Source organism: Durio zibethinus, chromosome 12 (assembly GCF_047325235.1).
Source record: "Durio zibethinus cultivar Kanyao isolate XHJ-2024 chromosome 12, ASM4732523v1, whole genome shotgun sequence".
Classification (NCBI taxonomy): Eukaryota; Viridiplantae; Streptophyta; class Magnoliopsida; order Malvales; family Malvaceae; genus Durio; species Durio zibethinus.
Window position 1 is genome coordinate 18,509,684 of NC_143173.1, and position 22,139 is coordinate 18,531,822.

The 22,139-nt window shown below is 29.8% G+C and overlaps 2 non-coding genes across 2 annotated transcripts; both read left to right on the forward strand.

Moving 5' to 3' along the window:
* The first annotated feature begins 936 nt into the window (after nucleotides 1-936).
* Nucleotides 937-1,054, forward strand: LOC149515832 (U5 spliceosomal RNA). The gene has a single exon (XR_016326399.1). It is a non-coding gene; the product is annotated as a U5 spliceosomal RNA (small nuclear RNA).
* Nucleotides 1,055-6,966: 5,912 nt separating this feature from the next.
* On the forward strand, nucleotides 6,967-7,086 carry LOC149515833 (U5 spliceosomal RNA). Its single transcript, XR_016326407.1, has one exon. It is a non-coding gene; the product is annotated as a U5 spliceosomal RNA (small nuclear RNA).
* The last annotated feature ends 15,053 nt before the right edge of the window (nucleotides 7,087-22,139 follow it).

The following is a 22,139-nucleotide window of genomic DNA, read 5'->3' on the forward strand; positions in this document are numbered from 1 at the left end:
AAAAAAAGCTAAAAGACAAAAAACCCAAAAAAAACAATCAGTTATTACAGTTTTTAGATAAATATTATTTTTAAAGGTGAGGAAAATGAAAAGGTAAAAAAAAAATTATCATAATTAATATATAAATATTATTTTTTTTAAAATGAAAAGGTAAAGTAAAAAGGAAAAAAAAAAAAAGAAGCAATACACAATCAATTTGCTATATATCTCTTTAAAATGGTAATAATCAAAAGAAAAAAAATTTTCAATCAATCATCATAAGTAATAAATATAAATTATTTTTATTATTAAGAGTGCATATTTGCCAATTAGTAACTTGGCTAAGTTTGGACTTGATCCTTCTATAAGATTGCATAGCCTATATATATATATATATATATATATATATATATATATTGGTATTTGAAGATGTCAAAATTTAAGTTCTGATGATTAAAACTAAAAATTTAGCATTTAATCAATAGATTACATGGCTGCTTGCTAAAATATACCTGTCTTTATGATTTTTTCATAGCCTAAATCAATTGGTTCACTGTGTTAAAAAAGCAACAAAAACCTAATGTTTAAATGTACTATATTTTTGTTTAAAAAAAAAAGTACTACATATTTTATAAGGATTTGAACTTGGCTAAGCCAGCAAAGTTTTTCAACAACCCTTTTTATCACATTCAAATTCAATGATGAAAATGATTACTTGAGGCAGAAATACTTCAATAAGGGAGAAAACGAACTGTTACAATTTTAAAGGTACCATATTTTATAAAATTAAGCATGAAATATGAGAGGAAAAGTGTTACAAAACTGTGTGGCTTGGCAGAAGAGTGAAAAATTGCTATAACTAAGAGTAGAACAGAACCCCACATTCCCAAGAGACAAACAAGTGAACGTCAACCTACTTTTATAAATAAAATCACTAATGGAAGGAATAGAACACGGAGCCGTGCAGTGAGCACAGAGCGAACTATTCTTTCGCCTTTTACTAAAGAATACCGTGTGCTAACTGCTCTTAGCGGCATACACCTATTTTTGGAAGGCTGTTCTTCGTTGAACAACCTATCAATTTTAGTTAAAAATTTTGAGATACCCAAATAAAATTTCATATTTTGTCGAGCCATTATGAACTTTGATTACTGTCAAGGGACTATAAAAGCAAAATTGAACAAAAAGTCTCATGTCTTTTTCATACAACTATGTTTCTAGTCATGGCTTCAATCATTGTTAACTCGAAACTTATGGTACAACTCAAACAAAAGTCCCATTTGTTCAACAAGTTCAATGTCAAGGCGGTGCTTACTGCTGTTGCAGATGTGATTTAGGAAATGCTGGTATGATTTAGATTTGCAGACAGTAAGAATCTTAGTGTAGGAGTAGATGCTTGTTGGTCTACGTTCAAAGTTCATACTTGTAGCAGTTCAGACAGACTTGCTTTGAGCCTTTTGTTATGTAATTGGGTAAACTTATTGTCTATATTTATCTGGTTTAGAGTCCTTTGAAGTTTAAACCTATTTAGTGAATTCTTTTTGACTTAAAATTTCAAATTATTTCAACATTTGCAAAACAGCATTGAAACCAGCAAGTATCAAAGTGAGAAGTGGTCTGGTGTTCTTGCAATTGTGTCTCTTCAATTGATATAAATAATGGGTTCTGTCCTTAACTTGTTTTGGTTTTGTAAATTAAATTTCAAGCATGTCAGTCCAATTGTATAACTGGAACCTATTTGGTTATATCAAATCCTCAAGCCATTACTTATAACCTCATTCTTGGGGTCTAAACAAAGTTCTGATTTCCGGCTATTGAAGGTAGCAGATCTCTTCAAGGAAAGATGATTGAAAAGGTTGCACAATGGATGGTGAATTCATCCTCTGCTCTTTCAGCAGGTTTCGAATCTCCCTTCCCCAAATCAAAAACGGGAAAAAAAAAATATAAAAGTTTAAAATATTAGGCCATAGTATAGCTTATAAGTAATCTAAAAATTATACCACTCGTCTTATTATTTTAATGGTTTATGCATTTATCTTAAAAAATGAGCCTCAGTAGCTTTGGTATATATTCAAATTTCAATACTCACAATCACTTACTTATTCTAGGTTGTGATCTCATTTATAAAATAAAAAACCTCCCTTACAACTCATGATTGCTGTATTTGTGTCCTTGGTTGGTTTAAATATAGAGCTTTGATTGCTCTATCTTTATAACAGTTTTTTCTCCCAATTTTTATAATAAAAAGGTGAAATTTGTTAGATAGAAGAAAATTATACCAAAATATTTAGTTAAAATATTTATAGTTATTTTTACTTTATTTCGCTATATTCTTTTGTTAAACAAGGGCATTGAGTGATAATGATTTAGTTATAATAACAAAATTTTTTTTTTATAATTTTTTGCTTTTAAAAGGCACAAACATACAAAAAGAAAAAGTAAAAATGTTAATATTAAATACATATAGGGTTAATAAATCTTATGACCAAATTTATTTATTTTAAATTTAATAATTTTATCAAAATAATAACTTAACTTGATTAAAAAAATGAATATATTTGTTTTTTTGTACAATTATTGCTTAAAACCTGGACTTCAATGAAAGATTTAATAATAGAATTTTTATATAATTTTTTCTTCTAAAAAGATAAAATACACATGAAAAATATTTGGAAAAGTGTTCATACAACATAAGAATTTGAATAGAAGTTAGGGGATTTAATATAACATTGATAAATATTATAAAACTCATAATAAATTTTATTTATTTTTTACATATTCTTTGCAATTTACTAGCCATAAAACAACATCTTAACTTGATTAATAAATGTTTTTATTTCTCATCTTATGCATCTATTTTTTAATTAAAATAGGGGTTAGCATGATCATTTATATAGTGACCAACTTTTATGAGCAAAACAAAGTGTTTATATTATATTATATTATGTTATATTTTATATGTACACATATATATAAATTCGATTGAATTCTAGGGGTTTAATGCTAATTTCAAAAATTTCATGATTAATTAAATTTATATATTTACTTTCACACTTCATTTGTAAATCAATTCTTCTCGAAACAACATCTTAAATAGTTCTTTTATTTTTTTCATTCACACTAAAAACAGAATTAGAACAATAACTTATAATAATTGAACTTTTATTTGAATTTTTACTTTAAAAAAATACAAAATGGGACTGATGAAAATATTAATACAACAAATATATGTGAATTTGGATCAATTATTGAGGCTTAGTGCTTATTCATAAAACTCACACTTGAAACCAAGACTAAATTCATTAACTTTTTATATTTCTTTCTCAATTTAATTTTATAAAAAAAAAATCTTAAATTTATCAATGAGAATAATTCTTTTTAATTGCCGCATTGATTATTGGGCCTAAAATCAAGCCCAAGGCCTTACATTCCTAGGTAATTTATATGTTAATTAATTAGCAAAAAGTATTATTTTTGTTTACATTTTTTCTCCACATCTATGACTTAGAACTTAAGTTTGAATTATAAATTTTCATATAAAATTTCATTTTCATTTATAAAGGTACACATGCAACTAAAAAAAGAAAAGTTGAAAATTTTTCTATTAAATAAATTTGAAATCAAATTAAAATTAGAGATTTAATGTCAAATTCAAAAATTTCATCATTTAAATATCATAGTTTTATTTAGAATAAAATAAAATACTGAGTGAAAAAAGTATTCTATGAAACTTTTCTGACTCTTAAGAGTTGATATCTTCTTTCTCATGAAATTAATACTTTCATTAAAGGGATTGATTTTCCTTTTGAAGAATAAATAAATCTAATAATTGAATAATGAATTCTTTCTCATGCGATTGATACTTTCATTAAAGGGATTGTTTCTCTTTTGAAAGATAAATAAATCAAATTATTGAATAATGAATTTCTTACCTTTTTACATTATTTAAGTATAGTTAATTTATTAAATCTCTTATATATTTTTAAATTTATTTGTATCTCATTCTTCTAGAAATTAATTAATCTTTGAATTAAATTGCAGTATTGGTAATTTCCAACATCCACTAGAATTTCTTAAACAAAATTTAGTTTGTCGCAAATAAAAATATATACCATGTAGAAGAATACGTTTACTAATATTCTAATGTTATAAATGGTTTTTTATTACTCAACTGGATTCTTTTAACCCATGTGTTGCAAGATCAAATTTTTAATATATTATTTGAAATTAAAGGTTGAATATATCAACACAAAATTTTAAATACCATATATTAAATAAATTGTTATAATAAAATTTATATTTATGGGACTACTATTGTAAATATATTTCTCTATCCGTAAGCAAGTTTATGAATTGTTTTTAGGGGCATATACCTATTCTTTAGAGGGTTGTTCCTCGTTGAACAGCATATTAATTTCAGTTAAAAATTTTGCAGTAAAAATTCGTATTTGATTGGGCCATTGTCACTTCCCTATGATCCTTGATTACGGCCAATGAACTATAAAACAACATAAGATGCAAATTGAACAAAAAAGTCCTATTTTTTTTCATATAACTATGTTTCTAGTCATGGCTTCCACCATTGTTAGCTTGAAACTTACGTCAAACTCAAACAAAAGTCCCATTTGTTCAACAAGTTCATATCAAAACGGTGCTTACCGCTGTTGTAGATGTGATTTAGGAAATGCTGGTATGATTTAGATTTGCAGACAGTAAGAATCTTAGTGTAGGAGTAGATGCTTGTTGGTCTACGTTCAAAGTTCATACTTGTAGCAGTTCAGACAGACTTGCTTTGAGCCTTTTGCTATGTAATTGGGGAAACTTGTTATCTATCTTTATCAAGTTTTAGAGTCCTTTGAAGTCTAAACCTATTTAGTGAATTCTTTTTTACTTAAACTTTCAAATTATTTCTTTATTTGCAAAACAGGATTAAATAACATAAACAGGATTAACCTATTTATGTTATTTTAAGTATAGTTAATTTATTAAATCTCTTATATATATTTTTAAATTTATTTGTATCTCATTCTTCTAGAAATTAATCAATCTTTGAGTTAAATTGCAGTATTGGTAATTTCCAACATCCACTAGAATTTCTTAAACAAAATTTAGTTTGTAGCAAATAAAAATATATACCGTGTAGAAGAATACTTTTATTAATATTCTAATGTTATAAATGTTTTTTATTACTCAACTAGATTTTTTTAACCCATGTGTTGCAAGATCAATTTTTTAATATATTAGTTGAAATTAAAATTTTAATATATCAACACAAAATTTTAAATACCATATATTAAATAAATTGTTATAATAAAATTTATATTTATGGGACTACTATTGTAAATATATTTCTCTATCTGTGAGTAAGTTTATGAATTGTTTTATTTGTGTTATGAAATTTATTGTATCTATTAAAGTAAATATATGGAAATTTCATTAAATAAACAAAGTGTTTAAAAATATATATACAAACACACACACACATATAGTTAAATAAATTTCTAAGCATGTTAAAAGCCAAAGGACAAATAAAGATACACAATTAATAATACATATTTTTTTAAAATGATAAAAAATACAAAGGTAAGAAAAATAAAAATACACAATCAATTATCATAATTAATAAATAGATATTATTTTTATTAAAATAAAAAGAATCAGAAGGCAAATAAAGCTCAAAAAATACATTTAGCGATCACAATTAATTTAATTTTAAATAAGTGAATACTATCTTTAAAATGGTAAAAATACTAAAAGACAAAAATCCCAAAAGAGACGATCAATTATTATAATTAATAGATAAATATTATTTTTAAAGGTGAGAAAAATGAAAAGATAAAAACCAAAAAAATAAACAATAAATTATTACAATTAATAGATAAATATTATTTTTAAAAATTGAAAAGATAAAGCCAAAAGGAAAAAAAAAAACAATACGCAATCAATTTAATATATATCTCCTTAAAATAGTGACAATCCAAAGATAAAAAAAAAATCAATTATCATAATTAATAAATGTAAATTATTTTTATTAAAATTAAAAATCAAAATGCAAAGTAAACCCAATTAATCTAATTTTAAATAAATGAATATTTATGAAAAAATCCAAAAACCATAATTATCACAATTAATAGATAAATATTATTTTTAATATTGAAAGCTAATTCTAGCCAAAAATAGATAGACAGTAATTTCCCTTCTGTTGGGTTTATTTATTTATTTATTTTTTCAATTCCCATAACTGTTCAATTTAAAACTTTCTGCAAAAGCAGGTTCTAACGTGAACTTTCCAAGGCAAATGCTGGATTCCAAAACTGGATGGTGTGCTCCCTTTTTTTTGCTTATAGATGATATTATTCTGCCATTTATGAGTTCATATTTGCCCATCAGTTACTTGTCTAAGTTTGGTCTTGATCCTTCCGTAAGATTGTCATGGCCTAAAATTTTTTTTTTGGTATTTGAAGATATCAAAATTTAAGTTTCGATTATTAAAACTAAAAGTTTAGCACTTAATCAATAGATTACATGGCTGCTTGCTAAACTATACCTGTGTTTATGACTTTTTCATAGCCTAAATCCATTGGTTAACTATGTTAAAGAAGCAACGAAAACCTAGCGTTTAAATGAACTATAATTTTTGTTTAAAAAGAAAGTAGTATATATTTTTTAAGGATTTGAACTTGGCTAAACTAGCAAAGAAGTTTTTCGACAACCCTTTTCATCACATTCAAATTCAATGATGAAAATGATGACTTGAGGCAGAAATACTTCAATAACGGGGAAAAAGAAATGCTACAAGTTTAAAGTTTATTAAAAAAAAAAGCATGAAAAATGCGAGAAAATGTGATAGCAAAGTGTGTGGCTTGGCAGAAGAGTGGACAATTGCATGAGCTAAGAGTAGAACAGAACCCCACATTCCAAGAGACAAACAAGTGAACCTCAACCTCCTTCTATAAATAAAATGACTAATAGAAGGAATAGAGCACGGAGCCTTGCGGTAAGTACAAAGCGAACTATTATTTCGCCTTTTACTAAAGAATACCGTGTGCTTACCGATTTTGGCGTCATACACCTATTCTTGGAAGGTTGTTCCTCGTTGAACAGCCTATGAATTTTAGTTAAAAGTTTTGAAATATCTAAGTATAAAGTAGTATTTTCTCGGGCCATTGTCACTTTCCTATGAACCTTGATTACTGTCAAGGGACTATAAAATAATGTAAGATGCAAAATTGAACGAAAAAGTCCCTTTTCTTTTTTCATACAACGATGTTTCTTGTCATGGCTTCCACATTTTTAGCTTGAAACTTATGGTACAACTCAAACAAAAATCCCAGTTGTTCAACAAGTTCAATGTCAAGGCGGTGCTTACTGCTGTTGCAGATGTGATTTAAGAAATGCTGGTATGATTTAGATTTGCAGACAGTAAGAATTTTAGTGTAGGAGTAGATGCTTGTTGGTCTATGTTCAAAGTTCATACATGTAGCAGTTCAGACAGACTTGCTTTCAGCCTTTTGTTATGTAATTGGGGATCTTGTTACCTATCTTTATCTGGTTTAGAGTCCTTTGAAGTTTAAACCTATTTAGTGAATTCTTTTTGACTTAAACTTTCAAATTATTTCAACATTTGCAAAACAGGATTGAAACCAGCAAGTATCAAACTGAGAAGTGGTCAGGTGCTGTGGCAATTGTGTCTCTTCAATTGATATAAAGAATGGGTTCTGTCGTTAACTTGTTTTGGTTTTCTAAATTAAATTTCTAGCATGTCAGTCCAACTGTATAACTGGAACATATTTGGTTATATCAAATCCTCAAACCATTACTTATAACCTCATTCTTGTGGTCTAGACAATGTTTTGATTTCCTGCTATTGGAGGTAGCAGATCTCTTCAAGGAAAGATGATTAAAAAGTTTGCACAATGGTTGGTGAATTTATCCTCTGCTCTCTCAGCAGGTTTCGAATCTCCCTTCCCCAAATAAAAAACAGGAAAAGGAAAATAGAAAAATTAAAAAATTAGGCCATAGTATAGCTTATAAGTAATCTAAAAATTATACTTGTTGTGTTAGTTTAATGGTTCATACATTTACCTTAAAAGATTACATCTAAGGACTTTGGTATTCAAATTTCAATACTTACAATCACTTACCTATCCTAAGTTGAGATCTCATTTGTTAAAAAAAAAGAAAGAAAAGAAATACACCAGACTTGGAAGTAGTGGAAAGAATCCCTGGCAATTCACGGTTGCTCTATCTGTATCCTTGGTTGCTTTAAATATAGAGCTTTGGTTTCTCTATCTCTATAACACTTTTTCCTCCTAATTTTTATAATAAAAGGATAATATTTGCTAGATAAAAGAAAATTACACCAAAATATTTAGTTAAAATATTTATAATTTTTTTTTTCATTTCACAATATTCTTTCATTAAACAAGGGCATTGAGTGGTAATGGTTTAATTATAATAAAAAAAAAAATTTTTGTAGATTTTTACTTTTAAATAGCATAAACGTACATAAAAAAAAAAGTAAAAATGTTAATATTAAATACATATAGGGTTCATAAATCTTACAATTGAATTTATTTATTTTACTATTTTTAAATTTAATATTTTTATCAAAATAATACTTGATTAATAAAAATAAATATTTATTTTTTTTTGTACAATTTTTGCTTAAAACATGAGCGTCAAGGAAAGATTTAATAATAGAATTTTTGTATAATTTTCTCTTTTAAAGACATAAAATACACATAAAAACTATGAAAAAGTTTTCATACAACATATGAATTTGAATAGATGCTAAGGGATTTAATATAACATTGATAAATCCTATAAAACTTGTAATAAATTTTATCTATTTTTTACATATTCTTTGCAATTTACTATCTATAAGACAATATCTTAACTTGATTAATAAATGTTTTTATTTCTCATTTTATGCATTTTTTTAATTAAAATAGGGGTTATAATGATGATTTATATGGTAAAATACTTTTATAAGCAAAACAAAAGGTGGATAATATTTATATTAAATATATATAAATACATATAAACTCGATTGGATTCTAAGGGTTTAATGTTAATTTCAAAAATCTCATAGTTAATTAAATTTATTTTCATATTTAATTTGTATATCAATTTTTCTCAAAACATTTTAAATAGTTCTTTTTTTTTTCATTCACACTCATAGTTGAAAATACAAAATAAAGTGATAACTTATAATAATAGAATTTTTATTTTAATTCTTACTTTAAAAAATATAAAAAAAGGATATGAAAAAAATATTAATATTATAAATATATGTGAACTTGTATCAATTTTTGAGATTTAATGCTAATTCATAAAACCCATTCTTGAAACCAAACTAAATTTATTAACTTTTTTATATTTCTTTCTCGATTTAATTTTTATCAAAAGAATATTTTGAATTTGCTAATAAGAATAATTTTTTTTAACTGTAACATTAATTAGTGGGCCTAAAATCAAGTGTAAAGCCTTACTTTCCTAAGCAATTTATGTTTTTATTAATTAGCAAAAAGTATTTTGTTTTTGTTTACATTTTCTCCACATCCATGATTTAAAACTTAAGTTTGAACCATATATTTTCATATAAAATTTCATTTATAATAGAAACACATGTCATAACGTCTAGATCCGGGGATCTATCGCTAGACATTGACTTTTAGGGAGTCGCCACCAATCTTTTTTATCTAGGTGCGATTGGCCACCTAAGGAATCTGTCCTTTCAGGGAACACCTAAGTTTAAGGGTCCCTAAAAAAATAGGTTCAGGTCTGCTAACCAGAACAAGGTTCGGGAGTTCGGTTACGTGTGAGGAAGGTTATAGCACCCTCACAACGCCCATCAAAAGATGGTACCAGCTTAAACTTGTGTTATCCAAAAAGCCTTAAAATTTTACCAAGTAATTAGTTGTTGGAAATTATTCTCAATTGACTCTAATACTTTTAGCAGAAAATTGAGAAAATTCCCTCACCTCAGGAGTATGCAAGAAAGAACTACTGTTTCACTTGCAGAGGCTCCGTCGTCGGATTATTTAAAAAAAAAAAATAAAATCAAAATTAAGATAGAAAGGAAGGAAAGAATGATTTTTTTTTGTAGGGAAAATTGATACTTTCAACTTTTCCCCAAAAATATTTTTTTGGAAATTTCGATTTTCAAGGAAAATTGATACTTTCAACTTTTCCCCAAAAAATATTTTTTTGAAATTTTGATTTTCAAGGAAAATTGATACTTTCAACTTTTCCCTAAAAATTTTTTTTTTTTGAAATTTATTTCTGAGGAAAATTGATACTTTCAACTCTTCCCCAAAAATATTTTTTGGAAATTTATTTTTAAGGAAAATTGATACTTTCAACTTTTCCCTAAAAATATTTTTTTTGGAAATTTATTTTTCTTTTAAGAAAAATTGATACTTTCAACTTTTCCCTAAAAATATTTTTTGGAAATTTATTTCTAAGGAAAATTGATACTTTCAACTTTTCCCTAAAAATATTTTTTTTTGGAATTTTTTATTTTTATTTAAAGAAAATAAAAAATAAATAAAAAGAATATTACATAAACATAATCTAATAAATAAAAAATAAAATAAACAAATAAACAAAGAAAAAAAAAAAAAAAAAAAAAACCTGGAGCGGCTCGGCTCGGCTCAAGGAAGAGAAAACGGCTCGGGGGAGCGGCTTGGAGGCTTGGCTCGGCTCGGAGGGGGCTGGCACGAGCGGGTCAGAAAGCGGGTCGATGCCTGGGTCGGGTCGGGTTCGGCAAAACGCGCGGATCCCCTAGTTAACTTAAAGCCCAAAACGACGTCGTTTTGGGAGGGTATAAAAGGCACCTTCCTTCGTTTTTCGACAAAACGCTCCTCCCCCTCTCTCTCTCTTCTTCCTTTTTCTCTCCCTTCTCTCTAGAAACTGAAGAACACCGGTGTCGGATTCTGAAAATTTTCGCCGGAATCAGGAAATTTCGTCGGAAGTTGGCCGGAAGATCGCCAGTTTCTGGGATTCTTCGTCGGAAACTGGGCTGGTCGTCGAAAACTTCAATGTTCGCCGAAATTGTTGTCGGAAAATTCAAATTTCGCCGGAATTTTCATCGGAATCTGGAAATTTCCCAAAAATTTCCAGAAAAATTTTTCGCCAAAAATCTCTAAAAATTTTTTCTCACTCCCAGAACACTCCTAAACTTTTCCTAGCTTCCTATACGCCTCATTTTCTCTCAAATCAGTAGCTTTGCTTACTGTTTTCTGTGTGTCTTGCATTCTGTTCCAGAGTCCCTTTTATAGGGATTGATCAGGAGTTCCTGATCAATCCCAATTCCTCCTTGGACGGGAATTCAATCTTTGAATCCCACTGGACTCTTCTGATTGAATTCCCATTTCCAATGGGATTCTTCAGCCTTCAATCTCAGCCCTCCAAAATCAAAATCAAATAAAATAAAAAACTAGATAATTAGAGAAGATAAATCAGCAGATATTATAGGATAAATAATAATAAAAAAATATATCAGATATATAATTAGATAAGTAAAAATACAAAAATGAATAAAATAAAAAAGATAAAAAAATATATATATACATAAATAATAAAATACACATAAATATTAACAAAAAATAAATAAATAAATATATACATATATTAATACATAATAATAATAATAAATAATACAATACATAAAATACAAAAGAAGAAGAAAAGAGAAAAAAAAATACAAGATAAAATTGAATTGGGCTTACCCATTTGGGCCAGGCCCAATTGATCTGGGCCGGACCCAATTGGGTGTCTACAGCTGCCCCTCTTTGCACATTTTCTGTGAAACCGAAATTGCGCAAAGACGTAGACACCCAATCAAGACTCAACTCAACATTTTTTGGTTTTTTTGTTTTTTTTTTGTTTTTTTTTTTTACCAAAGCTCCTCTAAATAGAGGAACCACGACTTTTGGAAAGTAAATTACTCCTCTAAACAGAGGTACCACGACTTTGGAAAGTAAATTGCTCCTCTAAACAGAGGCAACGAACTTGGAAAAGTAAATTGCTCCTCTAAACAGAGGCAACGAACTTTGAAAAATAAATTGCTCCTCTAAACAGAGGCACCACGACTTTGAAAAGTAAATTGCTCCTCTAAACAGAGGCAACGAACTTTGAAAAGTAAATTGCTCCTCTAAACAGAGGCAACGAACTTTGGAAAAGTAAATTGCTCCTCTAAACAGAGGCACCGAACTTTGAAAAGTAAATTGCTCCTCTAAACAGAGGCACCACGACTTTGAAAAGTAAATTGCTCCTCTAAACAGAGGCAACGAACTTTGAAAAGTAAATTGCTCCTCTAAACAGAGGCAACGAACTTTGAAAAGTAAATTGCTCCTCTAAACAGAGGTACCACGACTTTGAAAAAGTAAATTGCTCCTTTAAACAGAGGCAACGAACTTTGAAAAAGTAAATACTCCTAGACAATCATGTCCGAAGGAGTTGAAAGTTGTGTTTGAAGGGATTTTAGGAGATTATACCCAAAGGTCTTATAAATCAATCCTGATACCAAGAGACATCCTATTTCAAGGATTAGGAACTTACCTGACAAGTTTCTTCTCAAACTTGCAAAGTCTTTTCATACCTGTCTTTTCCATGTGGGATGTTGGAACACCCCTGCTTCTTGAATTTGTACACTATACTTTTCTGAAAGTAGTGTATGCTATGCAATGTGCATGATTTTTAATGCATGCTATGCAAATGTTGGTCAATCAATTCCTGTTCAATGTATGGTACTCAAGTTTCTCAAGCTCTTTTCTTTCTTGGGTGTCAAGCCCTTTGATCCCTCAAGGATCCAATTACACTGCTCTTCTAGGATCGAATCAGTGTAGCTCTTAATTGTCTCTTCCGCTCAGATTCTTCCTTGTTCTGTTTTTCAATACTTTGGAATAAGCTTCATCAATCGATCATCACTTGACCATCATTCAATGAATTTCTCAGCACTAACAAATTTCAAAACAAGTTTCATCCACCATCACTGGGTCATTACTCATAGGTGTCTCAGCATTAACCTTTCCAAAATAGATTTTGTCTTCATCATTCAATCACAACTTGCAAGTCATATCGACCAATTCATCCTCGTACTCATCACTTGATTGTATCACTGCCCCATTTCTTCATTTGATCACATCATATATCCTTCTAAATCATCTCCTCTAGGTTTCTACCATTTCTTCATTTTGTCTCCACCATCATCTTAGATTTCTTTTCAAATGAATGCAAGACTCTTTTAAGCACATATTCATTCATTCATTATCATTTCAAATCTTGACAAGTACAATGCAATCGAGCATTTTCTCAATTCATTCTAAGGGTGTAACAATAAGGGAACAGAAAGTGAACTATGGTAAAGATAATCAATGAAGATCTATTTTGGTAGAAAATAAATGGGAAAGGAAATAAATTGGATGTCATTGAGGTGAATGGTATGTCCAAATGATGAATATTCAGACAATTTTCAACATTAATCTAGGATTCTTTTTCAAAAACTCATTCCATTTACTGTTGAAGTCATCTTGAGCTTGGCGAACTCTGCCCCAGTCTTTGAGGGATCTTCAGATGTCTTTGATCTTTCATTCATGTGAGCCATTTGACCTGGATCTTTTTTTTTTTTTGGTACCAAAATCACCCTTTCAGGTTTTCAATTTGAATCTCTTTTTTTATTTTTTCATTTTCTCATTTTTTTCTCTTTCTTTCTTTTTCTTTTTCTATTTTTTTTTTCATCATCTTTTTTTTTTCTCATTCTTCACCTATTATTGACATCCTTCATACATCAAACTTTTAAGGTAATGTAGCATGATTCCATTGCTTCATCATGAGCATGCCTTCGTTTAACATATGATCATTCAAGTTAAGTATTCACACTTGATCCAAATGGACTTTTCAAGGTTGTAATGTAGGTCAAGGTGAAGGGTCATAAAAAAATGGATATAATAGGCTTAAAACATGTATTAAAAAGGTTCAAAACCGAAGGATCATTTGATGCAGCTTGGCATTTTGCCCCACATCGTTTCACTATTTTTTTTCCTCACACAAAGGATTCTCATTACTTTGCCCCAAGTCATATGTGGCTTTTATTTTTCTTTTGCTTTTCTTTCTCTTTCCATTTTTGAGACCTTTTGTGGTGTTTTTTCTTTTTTTTTCAAAATTTACCCTCCAGTGTAGAGGGTGATCCTTGGTTGGGGTTCTTCAAAAAAAAAATGATAAGCTCAAAGGGGTAACAATAAATGGTTTTTCAAATGGTAAAAGAAAGATGGCCATTTTTCATCTCAATTGTGAATACCTTTCTTGAACATCATCTATTGAACAAAGCTCATGAACTTGTATAAAAGATTGCACACCTTCAAGACATATCTATTTCACCTTCAGTAACAGCTTACTTTTTGCTCAAATCATCTCTTCACATTGACGTGGATGAGTTCTCAAAATTAAATCCCAGAATTATTGTTATCATTGTCTAAATATTCATCATCTGAACTCTAAGAAAGGGAGTATAAAGTTATGAAAGGTAACAAAGCATGGAGTAATGGTCAAGTGAAAGAGAAAAATATAATGAAATGCATTGACTTGCCTTTATTAAAATGATAACAAGTGAAGTCATATTGCAAAAAAAATCTAACATTTTTGAAAAGAAATCCCAAAATGACAGAAGAAACCTTCAACCAGCCTTATCTCCATTGACATCTTGCCCCTTAATTCATTGTGAATCTCCGGATCCTTTCTGTTCTTGACTTTCGCTCAATACACTAACATTAGGTGCTGTTGCTTTTCCTTGATCAAAACTTACCATTCCATCATTGATCAACCGTTGCACCTTATACTTTAAAGCAGTGCAATTTTCAGTAGAATGGCCAGTAATTCCATAATGATAGTCACAACGGGCTGTAGGATCATACCACTTTGGATAGGGTGGTTTAAGTGGTTCCACATGGCTGGGGGCAATCAAGTGGCTATTATAGAGTTCTCGATATAACTCTGTATAAGTCATAGGGATTGGATCAAATACAGGTTTTTCTCGAGTAGTCCGTTGTTCTCGTGAGCCACTTGTTGGGTGAGTAGGACGAATTTGGGTTCTTACAGGAGCTTGAATGTTAAGGCGGTAAGTGGATGAATAAGATGGTTGTGGGGCTAGCTGGTAGGGGTAGGATGAGGCATTATTCACAGCAGGATAGTATGGAGAGTAACCTTGGGATGGATAGGGTTGATAACCCCCGAATTGTTGTCTATCAAAGCTCACAGCTTGAGCTTCAGCTTCTTTCTTTTCTGATGTCTTCTTGGTTTCTCCACCTCTCAACTTGCCATTTTTTATGGCACTTTCAATAATTTTTCCAGAGATTACATTGTCAGCAAAATTCTTTGTTGCATTCCCTATCATCTTTTCATAATAGGGAGGCTTTAAAGTGCTAACAAACAGCACTGTGGTCTCTTTCTCTGTCAGTGAAGGTTGTACCTGTGAAGCTATATCCCTCCATCTCTGGGCGTATTCTTTAAAAGACTCATTTGACTTTTTCTCCAGATTTTGCAAAGATAAACGATCAGGGGCCAAATCGATGATGTGTCGATATTGGCTGATAAAGTCATGAGCCATATCGCTCCAGGAGCGAATGTGGGTTCTATCCAACTGAACATACCACCTGGCAGCAAAACCAGTAAGACTATCCTGGAAGACATGCATCAAGAATTTTTCATCATGTGCATGAGCTGCCATCTTCCTGCAATACATGGTGATGTGGGTTTTAGGACACTTTGTACCATCATATTTTTCAAATTTCGATACTTTAAATTTGTAGGGGATAACCACATCAGGAACTAGGTAGAGCCCAGCAGCATCAACTGACCCATAATAGCTAAATCCTTCCACAGCCCGTAGCCTCTGCTCTAGCATGCTAATTTTAGAGCTTTCCTCAGCTTCCACCCTTATCTTTTCCTTCTCCTTCTTTTCTAGATCAGGAATTGGTTCTGCTACCTTTTCAGTGAAGACAGGATTTATATAGCTATTATACTGCCCTGGGTTGAAAGCTGATGGCATTCCAGGACATGTTGGATATGCAAAATGTTGTGGTGGGACCTCTTGGGCAGACTGGGCTTGAGGTGGGCCAAAACCTGGAGGGTACAATAGGTCAGCCACTTCTTGCTGGCTTGTACTTCCTTCAACTCCTTTTCTTTTATTCATATTATTGAGAGCCTCCAGAATTTTGCTAAGTTCATTTTCAATCTTCTCCTGAGCTTTTTCTAGCTTTTCAAATCTATGAGAACTTTCCTCCTCCATTTGCCTTGCTCTGGATCTTATGTTGTATGGATGAGCAAGGTTTTCGCTAGATGGAGCTATCCTCGGACCTTGAGTACCATACTTATGATTAGAAATGTTATGCTGTACCTTATGTATGATGCTTTGATACACAAATGAAATGTACATTTTTTGAATGAAATCTAGTATGAAATGAATGCAAATGATTGTGTTGAAACATGATCATGAAAAGAATACAGATGCATACAATCAGACAAACAACATAGTTAGTTCCGTGGATGAAACGAAAGTGATGCTGATGCATAATGTTACATATAATAAAAATAACACACAAAGTTAAACAATCAAAATGATTAGACAAACACCCTTTTGTGTCCTAATTCCAGGGCATATCTATCATTGGGTAGAAAGGGCTCTATCTTAGGTGTAGGCACTTTTAAGGTTCACTATATGTGGTTTAAGGTCAAAGTCTAAAGGTCCTCAAATTGTTCCTTACATCCTTGTCCATCACAAACTAGTAAGGCACCCTAATCCTCACCCATTACAGGCTACAAGCGAAAAAGGTTCAATTTGAGTGGGAGTATTTCGCTAGCCACTGCGGAGGCATTAGACCTCACGAAAGCAATAGGTACTTTACTCCCTCCTAGAGGGACGGAGCTCGGGTATAGAGCTCATGTTATGCACATGCACATGAATGACATAATTAACAAGATAAATAAACAGGAATGAATAATAACACATATATACAAAAATGGTTCAATTTTATTAGGCTTTTGGATAACACAAATTATTTGCTGGCCTGACTCTCAAAGTCCCCAGCGGAGTCGCCAAGCTGTCATAACGTCTAGATCCGGGGATCTATCGCTAGACATTGACTTTTAGGGAGTCGCCACCAATCTTTTTTATCTAGGTGCGATTGGCCACCTAAGGAATCTGTCCTTTCAGGGAACACCTAAGTTTAAGGGTCCCTAAAAGAATAGGTTCAGGTCTGCTAACCAGAACAAGGTTCGGGAGTTCGGTTACGTGTGAGGAAGGTTATAGCACCCTCACAACGCCCATCAAAAGATGGTACCAGCTTAAACTTGTGTTATCCAAAAAGCCTTAAAATTTTACCAAGTAATTAGTTATTGGAAATTATTCTCAATTGACTCTAATACTTTTAGCAGAAAATTGAGAAAATTCCCTCACCTCAGGAGTATGCAAGAAAGAACTACTGTTTCACTTGCAGAGGCTCCGTCGTCGGATTATTTAAAAGAAAAAAAATAAAATCAAAATTAAGATAGAAAGGAAGGAAAGAATGATTTTTTTTTTAGGGAAAATTGATACTTTCAACTTTTCCCCAAAAATATTTTTTTGGAAATTTCGATTTTCAAGGAAAATTGATACTTTCAACTTTTCCCCAAAAAATATTTTTTTGAAATTTTGATTTTCAAGGAAAATTGATACTTTCAACTTTTCCCTAAAAATATTTTTTTTTTGAAATTTATTTCTGAGGAAAATTGATACTTTCAACTCTTCCCCAAAAATAGTTTTTGGAAATTTATTTCTAAGGAAAATTGATACTTTCAACTTTTCCCTAAAAATATTTTTTTTGGAAATTTATTTTTCTTTTAAGAAAAATTGATACTTTCAACTTTTCCCTAAAAATATTTTTTGGAAATTTATTTCTAAGGAAAATTGATACTTTCAACTTTTCCCTAAAAATATTTTTTTTTGGAATTTTTTATTTTTATTTAAAGAAAATAAAAAATAAATAAAAAGAATATTACATAAACATAATCTAATAAATAAAAAATAAAATAAACAAATAAACAAAGAAATAAAAAAAATTCAAAGAGAAAAAAAAAAAAAAAAAAAACCTGGAGCGGCTCGGATCGCGGCTCGGCTCGGCTCAAGGAAGAGAAAACGGCTCGGGGGAGCGGCTTGGAGGCTCGGCTCGGCTCGGAGGGGGCTGGCACGCGCGGGTCAAAAAGCGGGTCGACGCCCGGGTCGGGTCGGGTTCGGCAAAACGTGCGGATCCCCTAGTTAACTTAAAGCCCAAAACGACGTCGTTTTGGGAGGGTATAAAAGGCACCTTCCTCCGTTTTTCGGCAGAACGCTCCTCCCCCTCTCTCTCTCTTCTTCCTTTTCTCTCCCTTCTCTCTAGAAACTGAAGAACACCGGTGCCGGATTCTAGAAATTTTCGCCGGAATCAGGAAATTCCGTCGGAAGTTGGCCGAAAGATCGCCGGTTTCTGGGATTCTTCGTCGGAAACTGGGCTGGTCGTCGGAAACTTCAAAGTTCGCCGGAATTGTTGTCGGAAAATTCAAATTTCGCCGGAATTTTCGCCGGAATCTGGAAATTTCCCAAAAATTTCCAGAAAAATTTTTCGCCAAAAATCTCTAAAAATTTTTTCTCACTCCCAGAACACTCCTAAACTTTTCCTAGCTTCCTATACGCCTCCTTTTCTCTCAAATCAGTAGCTTTGCTTACTGTTTTCTGTGTGTCTTGCATTCTGTTCCAGAGTCCCTTTTATAGGGATTGATCAGGAGTTCCTGATCAATCCCAATTCCTCCTTGGACGGGAATTCAATCTTTGAATCCCACTGGACTCTTCTGATTGAATTCCCATTTCCAATGGGATTCTTCAGCCTTCAATCTCAGCCCTCCAAAATCAAAATCAAATAAAATAAAAAACTAGATAATTAGAGAAGATAAATCAGCAGATATTATAGGATAAATAATAATAAAAAAATATATCAGATATATAATTAGATAAGTAAAAATACAAAAATGAATAAAATAAAAAAGATAAAAATATATATATACATAAATAATAAAATACACATAAATATTAACAAAAAATAAATAAATAAATATATACATATATTAATACATAATAATAATAATAAATAATACAATACATAAAATACAAAAGAAGAAGAAAAGAGAAAAAAAAATACAAGATAAAATTGAATTGGGCTTACCCATTTGGGCCAGGCCCAATTGATCTGGGCCGGACCCAATTGGGTGTCTACAACACATATAACTAAAAAAGAAAGGTTGAAAATTTTTCTATTAAATAAATTTGAAGTCAAATGAATGCTAGATATTTAATATCAAATTCAAAAATTTCATCATTTAAATATCATAGTTTTATTTAGAATAAAACAAAACTTTGAGTGAAAAAGTACTCTGAAACTATTGATTTCCTTTTTCTCATGAGATTGATATTTTCATTAAAGCGACTTTTTTTAAAGATAAATAAATTTAATAATTAAATAATGAATTCTTTGTTATGAGATTGATACTTTCGTTAAAGAAATTGTTTTTCTTTTGAAAGATAAATAAATTTAATAATTGAATAATAAATTTCTTATATTTTCACATTATTTAAGGCTCTATTTAATAAACAAAAAACAACTTTAAGAAAATAAAAAGTTTTTTCATAAAGATATTTTTCAGAAAAGAATTAATTTTTCATTGTTTGGATTGTTTTAGAAGCAATAACATCTCCTTCTTCCATTTCCACCACAACCAACCGCAACCAACGCAAAGTAGTAGTCTACAAAGCTAACTTTTCTTCTTTCTTCGCTCTCCACCACTAGAGATGGTAACTCAACCTGCCATTGATGAGTTTTGACCCAATCTGACTTTTTAGTGTTGATTTTTTTTTTGAAAATCAGGTTTCATGTTGAGTCAATTGGATAATTGTAAGAAAAAGTTAAAGTCAAAATTTAAATAAACCCAACTTGATTTGATATATATATATATATATATAATTACATTTAATTATTTATTTAATTTTATATTTATATTAAAAAATAATATTTTATACTTAAAAATAATATTTTATTAATTTTAAATTGAATCGGATACAATTTATATAATATTGGATCGAGTCGAGTTTAGATATAAATAAAATAAAAAAGTCATCGGATTGAATTGGATTCAGATAATATAAGTATAACATTGAATTAAATTTAAGATTAGTAAAAACCTGACTCACCCTTACCTATTGCCATTCACCACAACCCACCAAGCCAACTCTTCTTTCTTATTCTTGCAAGAATAAGGAATCTATGGGCATGTTTTAAATTTTTTTATTTTCTTACTTTTAAAAATTCCTGTTGAAAATTTTTGGTTTTTCCCAAAACAAAATCAAGCATGCAAGGTATTTCTCTACATATTTCATCATCATCTTCACTATTGAAGATCAAATTTTCATTTTTTTTAATAAGGTTCAAGATATTGGGTTTGGAAATATTTAACCCATCTTCTGTTAAGCTACCCAATTAGAGCTCGTCAGCCATACTCTTATACCCAGATTTGACCGAACCCATTCTGACTTGTTGCTGGCCCAATACAATGGCTTGAATCGATGTTAGATTAAGTTTGCTGGATGGAGAGCACTATACCACGAATGGTAAGGCGAACCTACAATAAGTCGGTCTGCCTCATTGCAAGAAGAAAGCTCCAACATCTCTCTCTGTTTGCTTTTGGCAACAAAGACAAGAATCATTTTTAATACTTCTGTGTTCTTTATGTTTTGTTGCTTCAGCTTTTGGGTTTGTGGTTTTGAGAAATTGGGTCTGATTGTCCTTTTTTAAGTTTCTGTTTTTTTTTTTTCACTAAAATTTTTAAAGCAAAATTTGTTAGGTTTGCTTTGGTTGTTGTTGGCAATAAATGAGATAAACTATGGAAATTCTATTGAGTTGTGAATCTGTTATGTTTGTAAAGGTTTTAGGTTGTTTTTTTAGGGATCTCCATAAAGAAGACAAAGGAGATGAGTTGTGGAAATTGTCTTCTAGAGTAGAAAAGAGGAAAACATCTTTCCCCAAAATTATACTGATTACCTTTGACTCAGAAATTATTTTCTGTTGACTGGAATATCCAAACACCAAAAAAACACTAAAAACAACTTCTGGAAATGATTTTACGCTAAAACAAACGAAGCCTAAGTATAGTTAATTTATTAAATCTCTTATATTTTTTTATTAAATTTGTTTGTATCTCATTCTTTTAGAAATTAATTAATTTTTGAGTTAAATTGTAATATTAGTAATTTTCAACATCCACTAAAATTTCTTAAACAAAATTTAATCTATAGCAAATAAAAAAATAAACCATGTAGAAGAATACGATATTCTAATGTTATAAATGTTTTTTAATTACTCAACTAGATTCTTTTAATCCATAAGTTGTTAGATCAAATTTTTAATATATTATTTAAAATTAAAAATTGAATATTTTTGCATAAAATTTTAAATATCATATATTTTAAATTATTATTATATTTGTAAGACTACTATTATAAATATATATCTCTATCCATTAGCAAGTTTATGAATCTTTTATTTGTGTTATGAAATTTATTATATATTTTAAAGTAAATGTATGAAAATTTCATTAAATAAACAAAGAGTTTAAAATACACACACACTAAGTTTGTTGAAAGCCAAAAGACAGAAAGAAATACACAATTAATATAATATATATCTCTTTAAAATGATGAAAAATTAAAAGGTAAGAAAGATAAAAATAACAATCAATTATCATAATTGATAAATAGATATTATTTTTATTAAAATAAAAAGAATTAGAAGGCAAATAAAGCTAAAAAAAAACGTTTAGCGATCACAATTAATCTAATTTTAATAAGTGAATATTATCTTTAAAATTGTAAAAAAAAAAAGGACAAAAAACCCAAAAGAAACAATCAATTATTACAATTAATAGATAAATATTATTTTTAAAGGTTAGAAAAATGAAAAGGTAAAAACAAAAAAAAAAACAATAAATTATCACAATTAATACATAAATATTATTTTTTAAAAAATAAAAAGGTAAAGCCAAAAAGAAAAAAAAAACAATACACAGTCAATTGAATATGTATCTCCTTAAAATGGTGA